Source organism: Triticum aestivum, chromosome 3B (assembly GCF_018294505.1).
Source record: "Triticum aestivum cultivar Chinese Spring chromosome 3B, IWGSC CS RefSeq v2.1, whole genome shotgun sequence".
NCBI classification, from domain to species: domain Eukaryota; kingdom Viridiplantae; phylum Streptophyta; class Magnoliopsida; order Poales; family Poaceae; genus Triticum; species Triticum aestivum.
Genome location: NC_057801.1, coordinates 775,504,269 through 775,525,325, shown reverse-complemented (window position 1 = coordinate 775,525,325; position 21,057 = coordinate 775,504,269). Strand labels below are relative to the sequence as shown.

At 45.5% G+C, this 21,057-nt stretch overlaps 1 pseudogene; it reads right to left on the bottom strand.

Annotated features, from left to right (window-relative positions):
- The window catches only part of LOC123067872 (uncharacterized), a 107,810-nt pseudogene extending 88,958 nt beyond the window's left edge, over positions 1–18,852 (bottom strand).
- Between the last annotated feature and the right edge of the window lie 2,205 nt (positions 18,853–21,057).

Here is a 21,057-nt window from a genome sequence, read left to right as displayed (position 1 = left end):
TGGCTCGCAACTCAGCCTCTGTACTCGAGCGAGAAACTGCAGTATGTTTCTTTGTCTTCCAGGCAATAAGAGAGACACCAAGAAAGACGCAATAAGCAGACAGCGAGCGTCGATCAGAGGGATCACTAGCCCAGGTAGCATCAGAATAGGCCTGGAGCTCAAGAGAGCTGGAGCGGAGAAAGAAAAGGCGCTGAGAGATTGTGCCACGAAGATATCGTAGAACACGGAGAAGATGACTATAGTGGACAGAGGTGGGGGCTGAAACAAACTGACTCGGGATGTGGACAGGATAGGAGATGTCAGGACGCGTAACAGCAAGATAGACAAGACTGCCAATAAGATGACGATAGCGAGTGGGATTAGGAAGAGGGTCACCATCGGTGGCACGAAGCTGAACGTTGAGCTCCATAGGAGTCACAACCGTGCGCTCATCACCGAGAGCAGCGCGAGCAAGAAGATCCTGAATATATTTTTCTTGGAAGATGTAGAAGCCATCAGAGGTCGAGGAGATCTCAATCCCAAGAAAGTAGCAAAGTGGACCAAGATCAGTCATAAGAAACGGGTCGCGAAGGTGAGCCTTAACAAAGGCAATGTAATCAGTGTCGTCACCAGTGATGATCATGTCATCAACATAGAGAAGGAGAAGAGTCCGACCACGAGAAGACGTGTGGACAAACAGCGCGGGATCGTGGTCACTGGGCAAGAAACCAGCAGCGGTCACCACAGATGCGAAGCGCTCAAACCAGGCGCGAGGGGCCTGTTTGAGACCATATAGGGAGCGGCGAAGTCTACAGACCATACCATCAGGAGCATAGTACCCCTGTGGTGGCTGCATATATACCTCATCACGCAACTCGCCATTGAGAAAAGCGTTCTGAACATCAAGTTGAGAGATAGACCACTGACGAACAGAAGCCACAGCAAGAAGAGTGCGGACAGTGGTCATGTGGGTCACAGGAGCGAATGTCTCATCATAATCGCGCCCTTGCTCCTGCTGAAAGCCACGGGCCACAAGACGAGCTTTGTAGCGCTCAAGAGAACCATCGGAGCGAGTCTTAAGCTTGTATACCCACTTGCAGGTGATGGGACGAACACCGGAAGGGAGGGGACCAGATCCCATGTGCCAGAGCGCTCAAGGGCAGCAAGCTCCTCGGCCATCGCAAGCTGCCATTCAGGCTGAGTCATGGCAGTGCGATAGGAAGTGGGCTCAGTCAAAACAGAGAGACCATACCGATCAGGGGAGTAGCGATCAGGCGGGGGGCGAGGCCTAGCATGGAGGTTGTGAACCAGGGGAGGCGTGAGAGGAGGTGCACCAGAGGTGGAAGGCGCGTCAGAGGAGACATCCTCAGTACGAGATCGACGAGTATAGTGGAAAGGAAACGGTGAGAGAGGGTGACGGACTGGAGAGGATGGGGGAGAGGTGGAGAAGGAGGATGGGGAAGACGGGGTCGGTGGTGAATGAGAAGGAATGAGAGGTGCCGGAGGAAGAGGTGACACATGAGGCACATAGCAGGGTGTATCGAGAAGGAGAAGGAAAGAAAGGTCGTCCATAGAGAAACTCGAGGAAGAAGGATGTGGGTAGTAAGAGCGAGACTCGTCAAAAGTCACATCACGCGAGATGCGCAAGCGACGACCCACTGGATCCCAACATCGATAGCCCTTGTGCTCATCACTGTAGCCAAGGAAAACACACTCAACCGACTGAGCAGTCAGTTTGGTGCGTTCCCGGGGGGGGCAAGAAAAACATAGCAGACGCATCCAAACATACGAAGAGCTGAGTAGTAAGGGGAGCGATTAGTGAGACACTCCATAGGAATGCCCCCCTGCAGAGCAGACGATGGCTGAATGTTGATGAGGTAGGTGGATGCGGAAACAGCCTCAGCCCAAAAATGGGTTGGAAGGGAAGCAGCAATCATCAGCGCACGAGCCGTCTCAAGCAAATGACGATGCTTTCGCTCGGCAACGCCATTCTGAGCATGAGCACCAGGACAGGAGAACTGGGCAAGAGTACCCTGTTCCACAAGAAAACCACGCAACAGCTAAGAGATATACTCTCCAACGGAGTCAGCATGAAAAGTACGAATGGGCGTGGCAAACTGGGTGTGAACCATGGCAGCAAAACGTTTGTATATAGAGAGAACCTCGCTACGAGATTTCATGAAGTAGAGCCAAATGTAGCGAGAGAAATCATCAATAAACAGAACATAGTAGCGATGACCACCTTTCGAATCAAAGGGAGCAAGACCCCAGACATCAGAATGAACTAAGTCAAAAGGACGCTGAGATACAGACTCACTAGTAGGATAAGGTAACTGAGTCTGTTTGCCAAGTCTGCAACCATTACAATGTAAGAAGACATCTCTAGATACATACCCTAAGAGACCCTGACGAACTAAGGAAGACAAGCGAGAGCCACAGATGTGACCAAGTCGATGATGCCACTGCTGGAAGGACGCAGACGAAGAGGCAGCAAGAGCATGAGAGCTGGCAAAAGTGGTGGCAGCGGAAGGAACACAAACCCAGTCAACCTCCCAAAGGCCCTCTGACTCACGACGCTGGGGGCCAGCACCAACCAAAGCCTTGGTGCGACGATCCTGAATGGTGCAAGAGTCGGTATCAAGAATGACACGACAACCAGAATCAGTAAGTTGGGCAGCGGAAAAAATATTCATGGTAAGGCGAGGAACATGTGAAACACTCGGAACAGAAAAAGATGGAGTGGAAAGATACCATGACGAGCAACAGGAAGAGATGTGCCATCGGCAGTAAGAATATTAACAGGCGAATCAAGAGGTCGGAGAGAAGACAACGCGGAAGAATCAGAAGACATATGAAAGGAAGCTCCAGATTCCAGGACCCACGAAGATGTACCTGACTGTGTAGATGCCTGTGATGGTGAAGAAGAGGATGCAGTCACAGCAGCAGCAGAGCCAGTCGACGGGGAGCCTGAGGAAGAAAGAAGACGCTTGAGGCGAACAATGTCCTGGTCAGTGAGTGACGGAGTTGAGGAAGACACAGGAGGCCCGCTGGAGGAGGAGCGCCTCTGGTCTCGCTTCTTCTGGCGACAATTAGGCTCTGGGTGACTGTTGGGGAACGTAGCAGAAATTCAAAATTTTCCTACGTGTCACCAAGATCTATCTATGGAGAGACTAGCAACGAGGGGAAGGAGAGAGCATCTACATACCCTTGTAGATCGCTAAGCGGAAGCGTTCAAGTGAACGGGGTTGATGGAGTCGTACTCGTCGTGATTCAGATCACCGATGATCCTAGTGCCGAACGGACGGCACCTCCGCGTTCAACACACGTACAGCTCGACGATGTCTCCCACGCCTTGATCCAGCAAGGAGAGAGGGAGAGGTTGAGGAAGAATCCATCCAGCAGCAGCACAGCGGCGTGGTGGTGATGGAGGAGCGTGGCAATCCTGCAGGGCTTCGCCAAGCACCTACGGGAGAGGAGGAGGTGTCACGGGAGGGAGGGAGGCACCAAGGGCTTAGGTATGGATGCCCTCCCTCCCCTCCACTATATATAGGGGCAGGGGAGAGGGGGGAGGCGCAGCCTTGCCCCTTCCTCCAAGGAAGGGGTGCGGCTAAGAGGGGGGAGGAGTCCATCCTCCCCAAGGCACCTCGGAGGTGCCTTCCCCCTTTAGGACTCTCCCCTTTTTCCTATATCTTGGCGCATGGGCCTCTAGGGGCTGGTGCCCTTGGCCCATATAGGCCAAGGCGCACCCCCTACAGCCCATGTGGCCCCCCGGGGCAGGTGGCCCCACCCGGTGGGCCCCCGGGACCCTTCCGGTGGTCCCGGTACAATACCGATGACCCCGAAACTTGTCCCGATGGCCGAAACAGGACTTCCTATATATAAATCTTTACCTCCGGACCATTCCGGAACTCCTCGTGACGTCCGGGATCTCATCCGGGACTCCGAACAACATTCGGTAACCACATACAAACTTCCTTTATAACCCTAGCGTCATCGAACCTTAAGTGTGTAGACCCTACGGGTTCGGGAGACATGTAGTCATGACCGAGATGTTCTCCGGTCAATAACCAACAGCGGGATCTGGATACCCATGTTGGCTCCCACATGTTCCACGATGATCTCATCGGATGAACCACGATGTCAAGGACTCAATCAATCCTGTATACAATTCCCTTTGTCTAGCGGTATGGTACTTGCCCGAGATTCGATCGTCGGTATACCGATACCTTGTTCAATCTCGTTACCGGCAAGTCTCTTTACTCGTTCCGTAACACATCATCCCGTGATCAACCCCTTGATCACATTGTGCACATTATGATGATGTCCTACCGAGTGGGCCCAGAGATACCTCTCCGTTTACACGGAGTGACAAATCCCAGTCTCGATTCGTGCCAACCCAACAGACACTTTCGGAGATACCCGTAGTGTACCTTTATAGCCACCCAGTTACGTTGTGACGTTTGGCACACCCAAAGCACTCCTACGGTATCCGGGAGTTGCACAATCTCATGGTCTAAGGAAATGATACTTGACATTAGAAAAGCTTTAGCATACGAACTACATGATCTTGTGCTAGGCTTAGGATTGGGTCTTGTCCATCACATCATTCTCCTAATGATGTGATCTCGTTATCAACGACATCCAATGTCTATGGTCAGGAAACCGTAACCATCTATTGATCAACGAGCTAGTCAACTAGAGGCTTACTAGGGACATGGTGTTGTCTATGTATCCACACATGTATCTGAGTTTCCTATCAATACAATTCTAGCATGGATAATAAATGATTATCATGAACAAGGAAATATAATAATAATCAATTTATTATTGCCTCTAGGGCATATTTCCAACAGTCTCCCACTTGCACTAGAGTCAATAATCTAGTTCACATCGATATGTGATTAACACTCAAGGTCACATCCCCATGTGAGTAACACCCAAAGAGTTTACTAGAGTCAATAATCTAGTTCACATTTACCATGTGATTAACACTCGATGAGTTCTGGGTTTGATCATGTTATGCTTGTGAGAGAGGTTATAGTCAACGGGTCTGAACCTTTCAGATCCGTGTGTGCTTTACAAATCTCTATGTCATCTCCTAGATGTAGCTACCACGTTCTATTTGGAGCTATTCCAAATAACTGTTCTACTTGGAGCTATTCTAAATTGTTGCTCCATTATACGTATCCGATATCTCTACTCAGAGCTATCCGGATAGGTGTTAAGCTTGCATCGACGTAACCCTTTACGACAAACTCTTTTACCACCTCCATAATCGAGAAAATTCCTTAGTCCACTAGTTACTAAGGATAACTTTGACCGTTGTCTGTGATCCATTCTTGGATCACTCTTGTACCCCTTGACTAACTCATGGCAAGGCACACTTCAGGTGCGGTACACAGCATAGCATACTGTAGAGCCTACGTCTTAAGCATAGGGGACGACCTTCGTCCTTTCTCTCTATTCTGCCGTGGTCGAGCTTTTAAGTCTTAACTTCATACCTTACCACTCAGGCAAGAACTCCTTCTTTGACTGGTCCATCTTGAACACCTTCAAGATCATGTCAAGGTATGTGCTCATTTGAAAGTACCATTAAGCATTTTGATCTATCCTTATAGATCTTGATTCTCAATGTTCAAGTAGCTTAATCCAGGCTTTCCATTGAAAAACACTTTCCAAATAACCCTATATGCTTTCCAGAAATTCTACGTCATTTCTGATCCACAATATGTCAACAACATATACTCATCAGAAATTCTATAGTGCTCCCACTCACTTCTTTGGAAATACAAGTTTCTCATAAACTTTGTATAAACCCAAAATCTTTGATCATCTCATCAAAGCGCACATTCCAACTCCGAGATGCTTACTCCAGTCCTTAGAAGGATTGCTGGAGCTAGCATACCTTTTAGCATCCTTAGGATCGACAAAACCTTTCTGATTGTATCACATACAACCTTTCCTTACGAAGACTGGTAAGGAAACTCGTTTTGTCATCCATCTGCCAGATTTCATAAATGCAGCTAATGCTAACATGAATCCGACGGACTTAAGCATCGCTACGGATGAGAAAATCTCATCGTAGTCAACTCCTTGAACTTGTCGAAAAACATCTCAACGACAAGTCGAGCTTTCTCAATGGTGACACTTACCATCATTGTCTGTCTTCCTTTCAAAATCCATATGTACCTAACAGCCTTACGACCATCAAGTAGTTCTGCCAAAGTCTACACTTTGTTTTCATACATGGATCCTCTCTCGGGTTTTATGGCCTTGAGCCATTTATCGGAATCCGGGCCCACCATCGCTTCTCCATAGCTCATAGGTTCATTGTTGTCTAGCAACATGACTTCCAAGACAGGATTACTATACCACTCTAAAGTAGTACGTATCCTTGTCACCCTACGAGGTTTGGGAGTGACTTGATCTGAAGTTTCATCATCACTATCATAAGCTTCTACTTCAATTGGTGTAGGTGCCACAGGAACAACTTCCTGTGCCCTGCTACACACTGGTTGAAGTGATGGTTCAATAACCTCATCAAGTCTCCACCATCCTCCCACTCAATTCTTTCGAGAGAAACCTTTCCTCGAGAAAGGACCCAATTCTAGAAACAATTCATATTGCCTTCGGATCTGAATTAGGAGGTATACCCAACTGTTTTGGGTGTCCTATGAAGATGTACTTTATCCGCTTTGGGTTCGAGCTTAATCCTGAAACTTTTTCACATAAGCGTCGCAGCCCCAAACCTTTAAGAAACGACAACTTAGGTTTCTCTAAACCATAATTCATACGGTGTCATCTCATCGGAATTACGTGGTGCCCTATTTAAAGTGAATGTGGTTGTCTTTAATGCCTAACCCATAAACTATCGTGGCAGTTCGATAAGAGACATCATGGTATGCATCATATCCAATAGGGTGCAACTATGATGTTCGGACACACCATCACACTATGGTGTTCCAGGCGGTATTAATTGTGAAACAATTTCCACAATGTCTTAATTGTGTGCCAAAACTCGTAACTCAGATACTCATCTCTATGATCATATCATAGACATTTTATCCTCTTGTCACAATGATCTTCTACTTCACTCTGAAATTACTTGAACCATTCAATAATTCAGACTTGTGTTTCATCAAGTAAATATTCTCAACATCTACTCGAATCATCTGTGAAGTAAGAACATAACGATATTCACTGCATGCCTCAGCACTCATTGGACTGCACACATCAAAATGTGTTGCTTCCAACAAGTTGCTATCTTGTTCCATCTTACTGAAAACGAGGCTTTTCAGTCATCTTGCCCATGTGGTATGATTTGCATGTCCCAAGTGATTCAAAATCAAGTGAGTCAAAACGGTCCATTTGCATGGAGTTTCTTCATGCATATACACCAATAGACATGGTTCGCATGTCTCAAACTTTTCAAAAACGAGTGAGCCCAAAGATCCATCAACATGGAGCTTCTTCATGCGTTTTATACCGATATGACTTACGTGGCAGTGCCACAAGTAGGTGGTACTATCATTACTATCTTTTGGCATGAAAATGTGTATCACTACGATCGAGATTCAATCAACCATTCAGGTTTAATGCTAATCTTGATGGTAGAGGGAGCATGCGATGTTTGATTACATCAAACTTGGAAACACTTCCAACATATATGTCTGCTCACTTTTAGCTAGTCTCCGTTTATTCCGTAGCTTTTATTTCGAGTTACTAACACTTAGCAACCGAACCGGTATCTAATACCCTGGTGCTACTAGGAGTACTAGCAAAGTACACATTAACACAATGTATATCCAATATACTTCTATCGACCTTGCCAGCCTTCTTATCTACCAAGTATCTAGGGTAATTCTGCTCTAGTGGTTGTTCCCCTTATTACAGAAGCACTTAGTCTCGGGTTTGGGTTTTACCTTGGGTTTCTTCACTAGAGCAGCAGCTGATTTGCCGTTTCATGAAGTATCCCTTCTTGCCCTTGCCCTTCTTGAAACTAGTGGTTCCACCAACCATCAACAATTGATGCTCCTTCTTGATTTCTACTTTCGCGGTGTCAAACATCGCGAATACCTCAAGGATCATCATATCTATCCCTGATATGTTATAGTTCATCACGAAGCTCTAACAGCTTGGTGGCAATGACTTTGGAGAACCATCACTGTCTTATCTGGAAGATCAACTCCCACTCGATTCAAATGATTGTTGTACTCAGACAATCTGAGCACAAGCTCAACAATTGAGCTTTTCTCCTTAGTTTGCAGGTTAAGAAAGTCATCGGAGGTCTTATACCTCTTGACATGGGCACGAGCCTGAAATCCCAATTTCAGCCCTCAAAACATCTCATATGTTTCGCGATGTTTCAAAAACGTCTTTGGTGCCTCAACTCTAAACCGTTTAACTGAACTATCACGTAGTTATCAAAATGTGTATGTCAGATGTTCGCAACAACCACAGACAACGTTCGAGGTTCAGCACACTGAGCGGTGCATTAAGGACATAAGCCTTCTATGAAGCAATGAGGACAATCCTCAGTTTACGGACCTAGTCCGCATAATTGCTACTATCAACTTTCAACTAATTTTTCTCTAGGAACATATCTAAACAGTAGAACTATAGCGTGAGCTACGACATAATTTGCAAAAACCTTTTGACTATGTTCAGGATAATTAAGTTCATCTTATGAACTCCCACTCAGATAGACATCCCTCTAGTCATCTAAGTGATTACATGATCCGAGTCAAACTAGGCCGTGTCCGATCATCACGTGAGACGGACTAGTCATCATCGGTGAACATCTTCATGTTGATCGTATCTTCTATACGACTCATGTTCGACCTTTCGGTCTCCGTGTTCCGAGGCCATGTCTGTACATGCTAGGCTCGTCAAGTTAACCCTAAGTGTTTCGCGTGTGTAAATCTGTCTTACACCCGTTGTATGTGAACGTTAGAATCTAACACCCGATCATCACGTGGTGCTTCGAAACACGAACTGTCGCAACGGTGCACAGTTAGGGGAGAACACTTCTTGAAATTGTTGTAAGGGATCATCTTATTTACTACCGTCGTTCTAAGCAAATAAGATGTATAAACATGATAAACATCACATGCAATCAAATAGTGACATGATATGGCCATCATCACTTTGCTCCTTTTGATCTCATCTTCGGGGCTCCATGATCATCATCGTCACCGGCATGACACCATGATCTCCATCATCATGATCTCCATCATCGTGTCTTCATGAAGTTGCCTCGCCAACTATTACTTCTACTACTATGGCTAACGGTTAGCAATAAAGTAAAGTAATTACATGACGTTTAAGTTGACACGCAGGTCACAAATAAATAAAGACAACTCCTATGGCTCCTGCCGGTTGTCATACTCATCGACATGCAAGTCGTGATTCCTATTACAAGAACATGATCAATCTCATACATCACATATATCATTCATCACATCCTTTTTGGCCATATCACATCACATAGCATACCCTGCAAAAACAAGTTAGACGTCCTCTAATTGTTGTTTGCATGTTTTACGTGGCTGCTATGGGTTTCTAGCAAGAACGTTTCTTACCTACGCATGAACCACAACGTGATATGCCAATTGCTATTTACCCTTCATAAGGACCCTTTTCATCGAATCCGATCCGACTAAAGTGGGAGAGACAGACACCCGCCAGCCACCTTATGCAACTAGTGCATGTTTGTCGGTGGAACCGGTCTCACGTAAGCGTACGTGTAAGGTTGGTCCGGGCCGCTTCATCCCACGATGCCGCCGAATCAAGATAAGACTAGTAACGGCAAGCATATTGAACAATATCGACGCCCACAACTACTTTGTGTTCTACTCGTGCAAAGAATCTACGCAATAGACCTAGCTCATGATGCCACTGTTGGGGAACGTAGCAGAAATTCAAAATTTTCCTACGTGTCACCAAGATCTATCTATGGAGAGACTAGCAACGAGGGGAAGGAGAGTGCATCTACATACCCTTGTAGATCGCTAAGCGGAAGCGTTCAAGTGAACGGGGTTGATGGAGTCGTACTCGTCGTGATTCAGATCACCGATGATCCTAGTGCCAAACGGACGGCACCTCCGCGTTCAACACACGTACAGCTCGACGATGTCTCCCATGCCTTGATCCAGCAAGGAGAGAGGGAGAGGTTGAGGAAGACTCCATCCAGCAGCAGCACAACGGCGTGGTGGTGATGGAGGAGCGTGGCAATCCTGCAGGGCTTCGCCAAGCACCTACGGGAGAGGAGGAGGTGTCACGGGAGGGAGGGAGGCGCCAAGGGCTCAGGTATGGATGCCCTCCCTCCCCTCCACTATATATAGGGGCAGGGGAGAGGGGGGAGGCGCAGCCTTGCCCCTTCCTCCAAGGAAGGGGTGCGGCTAAGAGGGGGGGAGGAGTCCATCCTCCCCAAGGCACCTCGGAGGTGCCTTCCCCCTTTAGGACTCTCCCCTTTTTCCTATATCTTGGCGCATGGGCCTCTAGGGGCTGGTGCCCTTGGCCCATATAGGCCAAGGCGCACCCCCTACAGCCCATGTGGCCCCCCGGGGCAGGTGGCCCCACCCGGTGGGCCCCCGGGACCCTTCCGGTGGTCCCGGTACAATACCGATGACCCCGAAACTTGTCCCGATGGCCGAAACAGGACTTCCTATATATAAATCTTTACCTCCGGACCATTCCGGAACTCCTCGTGACGTCTGGGATCTCATCCGGGGCTCCGAACAACATTCGGTAACCACATACAAACTTCCTTTATAACCCTAGCGTCATCGAACCTTAAGTGTGTAGACCCTACGGGTTCGGGAGACATGTAGTCATGACTGAGATGTTCTCCGGTCAATAACCAACAGCGGGATCTGGATACCCATGTTGGCTCCCACATGTTCCACAATGATCTCATCGGATGAACCACGATGTCAAGGACTCAATCAATCCTGTATACAATTCCCTTTGTCTAGCGGTATGGTACTTGCCCGAGATTCGATCGTCGGTATACCGATACCTTGTTCAATCTCGTTACTGGCAAGTCTCTTTACTCGTTCCGTAACACATCATCCCGTGATCAACTCCTTGATCACACTGTGCACATTATGATGATGTCCTACCGAGTGGGCCCAGAGATACCTCTCCGTTTACACGGAGTGACAAATCCCAGTCTCGATTCATGCCAACCCAACAGACACTTTCGGAGATACCCGTAGTGTACCTTTATAGCCACCCAGTTACGTTGTGACGTTTGGCACACCCAAAGCACTCCTACGGTATCCGGGAGTTGCACAATCTCATGGTCTAAGGAAATGATACTTGACATTAGAAAAGCTTTAGCATACGAACTACATGATCTTGTGCTAGGCTTAGGATTGGGTCTTGTCCATCACATCATTCTCCTAATGATGTGATCCCGTTATCAATGACATCCAATGTCCATGGTTAGGAAACCGTGACCATCTATTGATCAACGAGCTAGTCAACTAGAGGCTTACTAGGGACATGGTGTTGTCTATGTATCCACACATGTATCTGAGTTTCCTATCAATACAATTCTAGCATGGATAATAAACGATTATCATGAACAAGGAAATATAATAATAACTAATTTATTATTGCCTCTAGGGCATATTTCCAACAGTGACCTGGCCGGGAGCAGTAACCACAGACGGTGTCACGGCGCGACGTGCCCTTCTCAGCATAAGAAGGACGGCTCACCCCCCTGGAGGAGTGGGCAGGAGCGGCAGAGCAGTGGGGCGAGCAGACGAGGCAGGCGCCCGAGCGGCCAGTACTGACGGAACTAGAAGCAACCCAGCAGAGCGAAGGCGGGTCTCCTCAGCACGAAGCTCAGCAAGTATCTCTGAGATAGGAACACGACCACGAGCAAGCAAGTGAGCACGGCGAGGCTCAAACTCACACCGGAGGCGAGATAAGAACTCATGGACCCGCTGAAACTCCAGATCAGACCGAGTAGTCTGAAAGCAACGACAGGTTCCACAAACAACAGTCCGAAGAGAGTCAAGCTGGCGCCAGATGGCAGAGCACTGTGAATAGAACTCATCAACAGAAGAATCACCTTGCTGGAGTGCCTGCTCCTGACGCACCACAGATAGGTAGAGAGCATCACCGAAGGGCTGATAGCGCTGACAGAGATAAGACCACATCGCGGCAACTGTGCCAAGTCCCATGAACTCGGAAGCAAATTGAGGGAGGACACTCGCAGTGAGAACAGCAGCAGCTCGAGCATCATCATTGCACCACTGAGTGTAAGCAGACAGATTATCCCGGTACACAGAGAGAGCATCGTAATAAGCGGATACCTGCTGATCATAAGCATCAACCGCAGCAGCATCCAAAGCCTTGGCAGCATCCCGGTCAGCCTAAGAAGCATCAGCAGCAAGGACCGGTTGCATAGGTGGGATTGGGGCCACGGGTGCAACGGGGCATGGCAGACAGGGGACCTCGCTAGAAAGAACACCCCACAGAAGAAGACCACGCATATGGATGCGCATGAAGCCTACAAACTCGGCATAGTTGGTGCCATCAAAGATCACCGAGCATCGAGGAATAGCCACATAGCCTGAAGATGACATACTGAGATATCCCCCATTTTATCTCACCTCCTCTTTTTTTTGGTCAACGCAGAGACCCGAACTGGATCGGGATCGAGCAGAAGCACACGCTCGGGGGCGAGCAGGAATCACTCGGGGAGGAGGAAGGAGCGGGCTGGAGAGTCAGCAGCCAGCTGGACCGGACTCAAGAGGAGAAGTAGAGCGCGGCCCAGCACGAGAGAAGGGAGCAGCACCCAGCGCCCGAACAGGATCGGGCAGAGGAGGCGCCCGAGGCCGGCCACTGCTCGCGCAAGCAGGGGAAGGAGCGGTGCAGCAGCCCGGGTAGGAGAGGAGGAGCAAAGTGCAAGGATCCGGACAGGACGGATGCAGCGGCAGCAGCCCGAACAGCAGCAGGCGGCGGCCGGAAGCAATCCGATGCGGCCAGAATCGAGCCGGGGCGGCCGGAATCGAGCCGGAAGTGGCCGGAATTAGCGGGGGCGGCCGGAATCGAGCCGGAAGTGGCCGGAATTGAGGTAGGCTAGGAGGGGGAGCACGGAGTTGCAGCGTGCAGGAGAGCGAGGGGAACCTAGCATCTGATACCATGTTGGATAATGAGCAACTAGTATTTCCTGAGGGCCAAAGGCCATTACATATACATGTGTGTCAAAGTGCAGAAAACCCCTTATACAATGGGGATAATACCGAAAAGAGGCTATACGCATCTAACACTACATACCAGGTACTGCTGGATTCGAGATGCCTTAGTGCATTGGGTGAAATTATCTAGGACCTGAGTTGGGGGACAGTTAAGGGTTGACTACTCGTATCAAGTTCCCTTGATTAACAAGCTGACCCATATTCTAAAAGGGGCCTTGATTTTGCAAAGGTTATAAAGGGTACTGCAACAAGGCTCGATACGCAACAAGGCTCGAGTCATTTTTGCCCCAGTTGTATATCCACCCGCAAAACACAACTTGGGTCTGGCCCATGTTTTCGTTCTTATTGCAAGTCCACACCCCCACGAGCAATTGGGGCCTGCCCGACCCTTATTTTGTCCCAATTGAATCTTCATCCCCGACATGCAACTGAGGCCAGCCAATTTTTGTCCTAGTTGCAACTTCACCCTCGATACCCAATTGGTGCCCGGCCAATTTTGTCCCAGTTACAACTCCACCCTCGATACGCAGCTAGCAGGCAACCCATTTTAGTTCCAGATGCAATTAAGATACTCAACTTGTCCCGACCCATTTTTGTCCTAGTTGCAATTCCATGCTCGACACGCAACTGGGTCTAGCCCATTTTTTTCCAAGATGCAAGTCCACCCTCGATACGCAACTAGAGTCTGGTCCATGTTTTTTCTCCTGGTAGCAAGTCCCAACCCCGACATGCAACTGAGGCCCACCCAACCCCTTCTTTGTCCTAGTTGCAACTCCATCCCTGATTGCAATTTCTCCCCCACTGCAAGTCAACCTTTGATATGCAACTAACCCCGACCCATTTTTTATCCCATTTGCAAGTCTACTCTTGACACGCAAGTGGGGAACCCTACCTTTTTTGTCCCAGTTTCAACTCCACCCCGACACGTAACTAGGGTGGCACATTTTTTGTCCTAGTTGAAAGTTCATCCTCGATACGCAACTGGGTCTGAATCTCATTTTTGTCCTAGTTGCCAGTCCGCCCACAAGGTGCAACTTGGGGAGCTCATTTTTTTCCAAGCTGCAGCTCCACCCCGGCATGCAACTGGAGGGTCGTCTTTTTTTCCTAGTTGCAAGTCCACCTTGAATACGAAACTGGGTCTGGCCCATTTTTGTCCCAGTTGCAAGTTCAACCTCGATACGCAACTAGGTTCCAGCCAATTTTGTCCAAATTACAATGCCACCCTCGATACGCAATTGGCGCCCGACCTGTTGTTTGTCTCAGTTGCAAGTCCACACCCGACAAACAACCGAGCCCGACTCATTCTTGTACTAGTTGTAAGTCCATCCTCGACACACAACTGGGTCCGACTCATTTTTGTCTCAATTGCAAGTCTACTCTCAACATGCAACTGCATATCCGCAATGAGGTTGCAATTAGGGCGGGAGGAGGGTCGTCGGCCGGTTGCATCTCCACATTTAATATTCATGTTTTTTCTAATCGTGAAATTTTGAATTTCATTAATGCCCTTTTCTTATCTCCACAAATTTTGAATATCATGAATACAATTTTTCTAATTTTGCGAATATTTTTTAATTTATGATCAATTGTTCAGTATGTGTTTTAAAAGAGTTTAGTGTATCTTATAAAAGAATTCAAGGTATATTAGAAAATTTTCATCTTATATTAGAAAAAGTTAGTGTGTATTAAAAAAAGGTTCAATGTGTATAACTAAAAAGTATTCGCCATATATTAAAATGTTCACTGTATACTAAAAAGTTCAATGCAAATTACAACTAAATTAGTGTCTATGCAGAAAGTGAACATCATTTAATAAAGAATTGTTCACCATATTTACAATATTTTTCGTATTTGTTAACATTTTTCTAATTTGAAAAAAAATATTAAATTCGTGAGCCTGTTTTTGAATAAGGTTTTGATAAAACTTTATCTTTATTGAAAATTAATGTATTAATATAGAAGTGAAAATGCAGCAAAAAGGCAAAGACAATCATTGGCACTCTAAATCTAGGGATCAGAGACATATTGACAAAAAAAATAGCAATATGAAAAAGCAAACTAATCGATGGGGACTACTCGAAGCTAGCAATTAACATTTTTAAGGAAAAACTAGCCATCTATCTACTAGTAAAAATGTGGCTAAAAATGTACTAGTCTACTAGTTAAAAAGAACGGAAAGGTTCCTATTTTATCTCTCTTTCGTCCAACCTTCCTGCTATATGTTTCACTCTTTTCTTCTCCTCTTTGATTTTTCCTTCCATCTTTGATTTTACACCCATCTATTCTCCCTAAAATAGAATCATTTGTCTCATGTTTTATTAACTTACCAATATAAAATGGTAGGTAAATCATGGCGGTTGCATACAAAAACTTGCTAAGATTTTGGTGCATCAATATAATAATAGACGTGACATCACGAACTAATCTACTAGAATATTTATATTCCTGTTTCAACGCACACGCAATTGTCTAGTTAAAATAAAAGAGCAGTTGGACATATAGGCCAGCCCACCAAGGCGGACGTGCAGGTTTGTTTGTCTTGGGCTTTGATTAACAAATCAAAATTGAACAAAATAAGAAATGAGGTGGCGCTGACATCACATTTAGATGTGACATAACAGCTCGATGAGCCCTAGACAGACCCTTTGGGAAAAATGAAGGCTTAAGAAGAGATAGAGTTACCATGTTACTTTTAACTAAAAACTGGACGAAAATCATCACAGCAGCCGACACCATCATATAGCAACACTGACCGACTTGGCCACCCATCCAACGACACGCACGCCGCTGAGAATAAAAGCAGTTGCTATCAGTGTCATCTGACTCCTAAGTCACCCGACTTAAAATTCCGCAAATCTGAACCGGTAGCACCAGCATCTGAATAATTGCCATGCCAACCTTCTAAGGAAGATATTGCCAGAATCATACTTCCATGGAGATGGTAGCAAATGACTGGGAAAAATAGATCAAGAAAGTTCAGTGCCATTTGCCATGAGATGAAGTAAATAATTGAATGAATCTGACTTCTGATGTATAAAGGGGGTCTGACACTAACGCTATGCTGAGATAATAAAATTATAGAAAGGAACAAATTTTCTTAAGAATGTCAACTGAACTTAGAAGATACATTGCGCTCCCCGGCAGATTCCCTGGGACATGGCGTACAGGGCCAAGAGGGGAAACAATCAGCATCATAGTCAACTATCTGACAAATATGTACCGGGAACAAGACCGCATGATCATCACAGATGATTTTTTTTTCAAAAAGGTTTATTGTTCTTGTTGTTGTCTCACTTGAATTGTACTTTGAGTTTCTTGCCACCTAGCTGGAAACCATTCATCATGGCGATGGTTGACTGCGCAGAGAAAGGGTTGTCACAGCTTACAAAATGTGCACCAAACGTTATAATAAACAGATTAAGAGAGATCATGTCAACGATGCATGACGAGTGTATGCGAGTGGAAGATTTTATTACCGAACCATTTGCTGGAACCTGTTGCCTTATCAACAAACACCTTGGCACTTATTACTCTATCAAACCTCTGGAAGGCTTCGGAGAGTTCTTGTTTCCCAAATTCTTGTGGGATATGGTAGATAAATAGATTGGCTCCAGGAGGTCCTGAAACATGTACATAGGTTTTACTACAATGCAACAGGCCTGATAATTAAAAAACACATCAAAAGGGTTTTGCATAATACCATATTGATTACTGCAATTCATAGAATTAATCAGTACACCAACTATCAGAGTTGCCAATCAGTGTTAAATATTGGCGCTGGATTCTAGTGTACAACTTTGGATAGCCTTGTATGCATGTTGCTACCAAATGTAAAGTTTTTCATTTTTGTAAAATATTACACGATAGTGTTCATCACCAATGCACAAGGCATTTGCAGGAAATTCATGCTAACTAATGGGCAACTACTATCAGAAGAGTATGGTATTTCCCCTTGCACAATAAGTAAAGAAAAGACTAGAATGTGGCTAACCTTCTGTTTGTGTTTGGCCACCGCCATTGCTATGGGGACTCTATGCGATAGAATTGACATTTGCACTTGGAAATTTAATGAGGTTGTGAGGATTCCCAAAAGGACAGTTGTTCATCGGACCACCAGGATAGGATCCAGGGTACTACATACCAGGTACTGCTAGATTCGGGATGCCTGAGTGCATTGGGTGAAATATCTAGGACCTGAGTTGGGGGACAGTTAAGGGTTGACTACTCGTATCGAGTTCCCTTGATTAACAAGCTGACCCATATTCTGAAAGGGACCTTGATTTTGCAAAGGTTATAAAGGGTACTGCATAAGTCCATATAGCCCTGGAGGCTGCGCACAAATAAATCACAGTTTTATTGCATATCAGATCAATGCATGTTAAAAAATGTTGATTACTCAAGACACCTATTTTAACATCTCTTGAAAAGCTCCACATATAATACTTGGGTATTTAAAGTACCGGTAGCTTTTCAGGAGTAAATCTGACAAATGCAGACAGTTCAAATGAATATTCTTTTTCCAATGCATAAGAAAACACCACCTTCATGTTTGCAGCTACGAAATAATCAGGGCCACAACAGATACATAAGTTTTGAGCAAATTATTTTTGGGGTGCAAATAATACAATTCAGAAAATGGCATATTCTAGACAATAAATTTACAAAGAACAATATACTAAAAACAAAATAGGACCAGAACACTTAAGGTATTATATGAAGTTTCCTGTGATATGATAGTGTGTAGTGCAAACTAGGTTTAGAGAACACAAGTCACCTCATAACTAAATCCATTGTACTAAGGCATATATCCCATCTATAAAGCTCCAAATACAGAAAATTGTGGCATTGGATGTCCATTAGGCATATTAGGTGATTGCGATTGAGCTTTATGTGCTTTTTGGGCCTTCCTAATGCCGGCTACTGACAACTCTTGCTATCCAATCCTGACCCAATGTACTCCATACTGAGGGGTATGGCGCATACCCATACCCATGACCAACCGTGGTAATACAGAGGTATAGGATTTCCTGTAATGATGTGAAACTGTATATTTCAGAGAAATAGCTCTGTTCGAGAGGAAGGCCTTTCCTTTTCTGTAACAGCCCATTTGACAACCAATGGCACACTAGAACCCTAAGAAATAGATCAGAACATAAGATATCATATACAAAGCACTAACGATCAGATTTGAGAAGATATCCAGATGATAAATATAATGAAACTCCAAGATAAGTGTAGGCTAAAAGGGCAATAAGTCAGTGCCATATGTGGAATATACTAGCAATGACAACCATCAAGTGATCGTTCAAGTCACGTTCTGCATTATAATCAGATATGAAAACATATAAATAAACTATCTGAAATATTGAGGAAAAGTAAAAGTTGGGCGCCAATTGTATGCACCTTCTGTCTGTAAACAACTGACTTCAAAACCTATAGAGAATATAATTTATGACTGTCAGTACGAGTGATCGAACGGTTTGTTGTTTGTAACAGCTGGACACTATACACAATGCAAAACTTGACTTGCAGAGATGGAAAGAGGTTTGCTTAATGCCAATTGAGAGAAATGCAGGTGCAAACTTTAGTGCAAGTAACAAACATGGTCCTCATGTCTCAGTGCACGACTAGTACTTCGCAGATGAAAAGGACATTCCATCCCGCACTGTAAACTACCTCTCTCCTTTCGCAACTAGCTAGGATTGTCCCTCTACTTCCGGTGCATGTTGTGGGTCTAGAATACGAAGATCAACCAGAAGGAAAGCCTCCGTGAAGGGTGTCATCTCGAACAGCGTCTCATTTCAACCCAGCAATATTGCAGTGCGTGAAGCAACTGGAAGAAAGACCTCGGCTTCCGCACACCTCTCATTCCCAACATACACTTATCCAATATAGTACCGAATTAGTACTACTAGTTGGATATTTGAAATTCATTTCCTTTGGTACTCCCTTCGGATGGGAATGTAAGTAGGGCATGGGAATATAGGTCGTCAATTTAACTAGCTGGGTAAAAGATGCTAAGGTATATAAGGGGGGTATACAAGATAATACATGCAAAGGAAATCAGTCAACTAGTGGGCTTTATAAGTGTTGAGGTGCAGAAAGGTTGGAGGGCATGTTAATTAGCTTTGATACGCGAAAAGGTGATATTTTAGAAAAATATCTGGTCTTCAAAATTCAATATGTGTGATCATGAAATAAATGTTACAAATCTCAAATATATAAACCCCCCAGCTCTGTTATACAAAGCAACCACAAAATCTAAAAATTCCCACCGCCATAGTGTTTTCCCAGTTATTGCCTTAAACACATGCACAACACTGAGCCATTCCCGAGGAGTACATTCGTAATGCAATTAAGACATGATATACTTCTAGTCCTATCCTTCACACTGAGATCAATGAGAGCACGGTTAGTAATATGTAGCGGGCTTCTAGCGATAGAGAGATACCATGTTATCTAAAGTCTTCATGAAAACTACTCATATAATAGGTTGGTTTTTAGATTGGCCAATTGGTTGGCTCTAAACATTTAATATTTGCACGAGCAATGCATATGATTGAAAGACAATTGCAGGCATACTACTTTTTTTCAATCCATGTCTTATAGTCAGGCTGTAGAATAAAAGCCTATTGCACTCTCTCTCTTCTCTTCGCACTCTCTGAGTAGGATTTTTATGACATGAGAAGTCTTATAGCCAGCAGATTAGGCATTATTAGACTTGCTTTGATGGTGGCACTTCTGCTTGAAGACTATACATCGCATATAGCAAGTGTGGCTTTCATCTTGCCATGCGTGAAACACTGGTAGAAAAAGAGGCTTCCGTCCAGCCCCATTAGTCGCGAAACTGTAGGAACCGTGACTAATGAAGTCTTTAGTCGCGGTTCGGCAGACGAACCACGACCAAAGGCCTGGGCCCAGGGCGCTCGGTGGCCAGCTGGTGCACGTGAGGGGCTTTAGTCGCGGTTGGCCAGGCCAACCGCGACTAAAGGTGCGCAAAGGCCTTTAGTCGCGGTTGGCCAGGCCAACCGCGACTAAAGCTCCTCCCCTCTATGTACCAGTTCAGCACGCTCACTTAGTCATTTGGTGCCACTTCTCTTCACAAGCTTCACAAGGGGGTGTAGGTTTGCTTTTGGTTCCTCTTATGCACACAAGGTGTTTGATGAAATGCCCTAAGAGGGTGAAACAAACATGATATGAAGTGTTGGAGCCACACTTGAGGTTCCTCATTTATTTTTTCCTCCTCGATCGCGGTTAGCAACTTGAACCTTTCATGCATGTGTGTCATTGATAAAATATGCATGTGTGCAGTTCATTGTTTGATTTATATTGTTTGTAGCTAGTTAGTTTAACAAATGCATGATGGTTAATTATATATTTTATATTATAATAATGCAGATGAATCGGCAATGGATGTACGGTAACCGACTCTCCGGCGAGTTCACTACGGGTTTGAAAGATTTCCTCGTAGTGGCTAATGCGAACAAGCAGGGGGGTTTTGTTATCTGTCCATGTGTTATCTGTAAGAATCAGAAGGGTTACTCTTCCTCAAGAGATGTTCACATGCATCTGCTTCGGCACGGTTTCATGCCAAGCTATAATTGTTGGACCAAGCATGGAGAAAGAGGGGTTATAATGGAAGAAGATGAAGAAGGGGATGATTTCATCGATGAAAGCTATCTTGCTCATTTCGGTGATACTTTCATGGAGGATGCTGAAGGTGAAGGGGAAGGTGAAGAAGAGGCACGTGATGATCCCGTTGATGATCTTGGTCGGACCATTGCTGATGCACGGAGACGCTGCGAAACTGAAAAGGAGAGGGAGAATTTGGATCGCATGTTAGAGGATCACAGAAAGGCGCTGT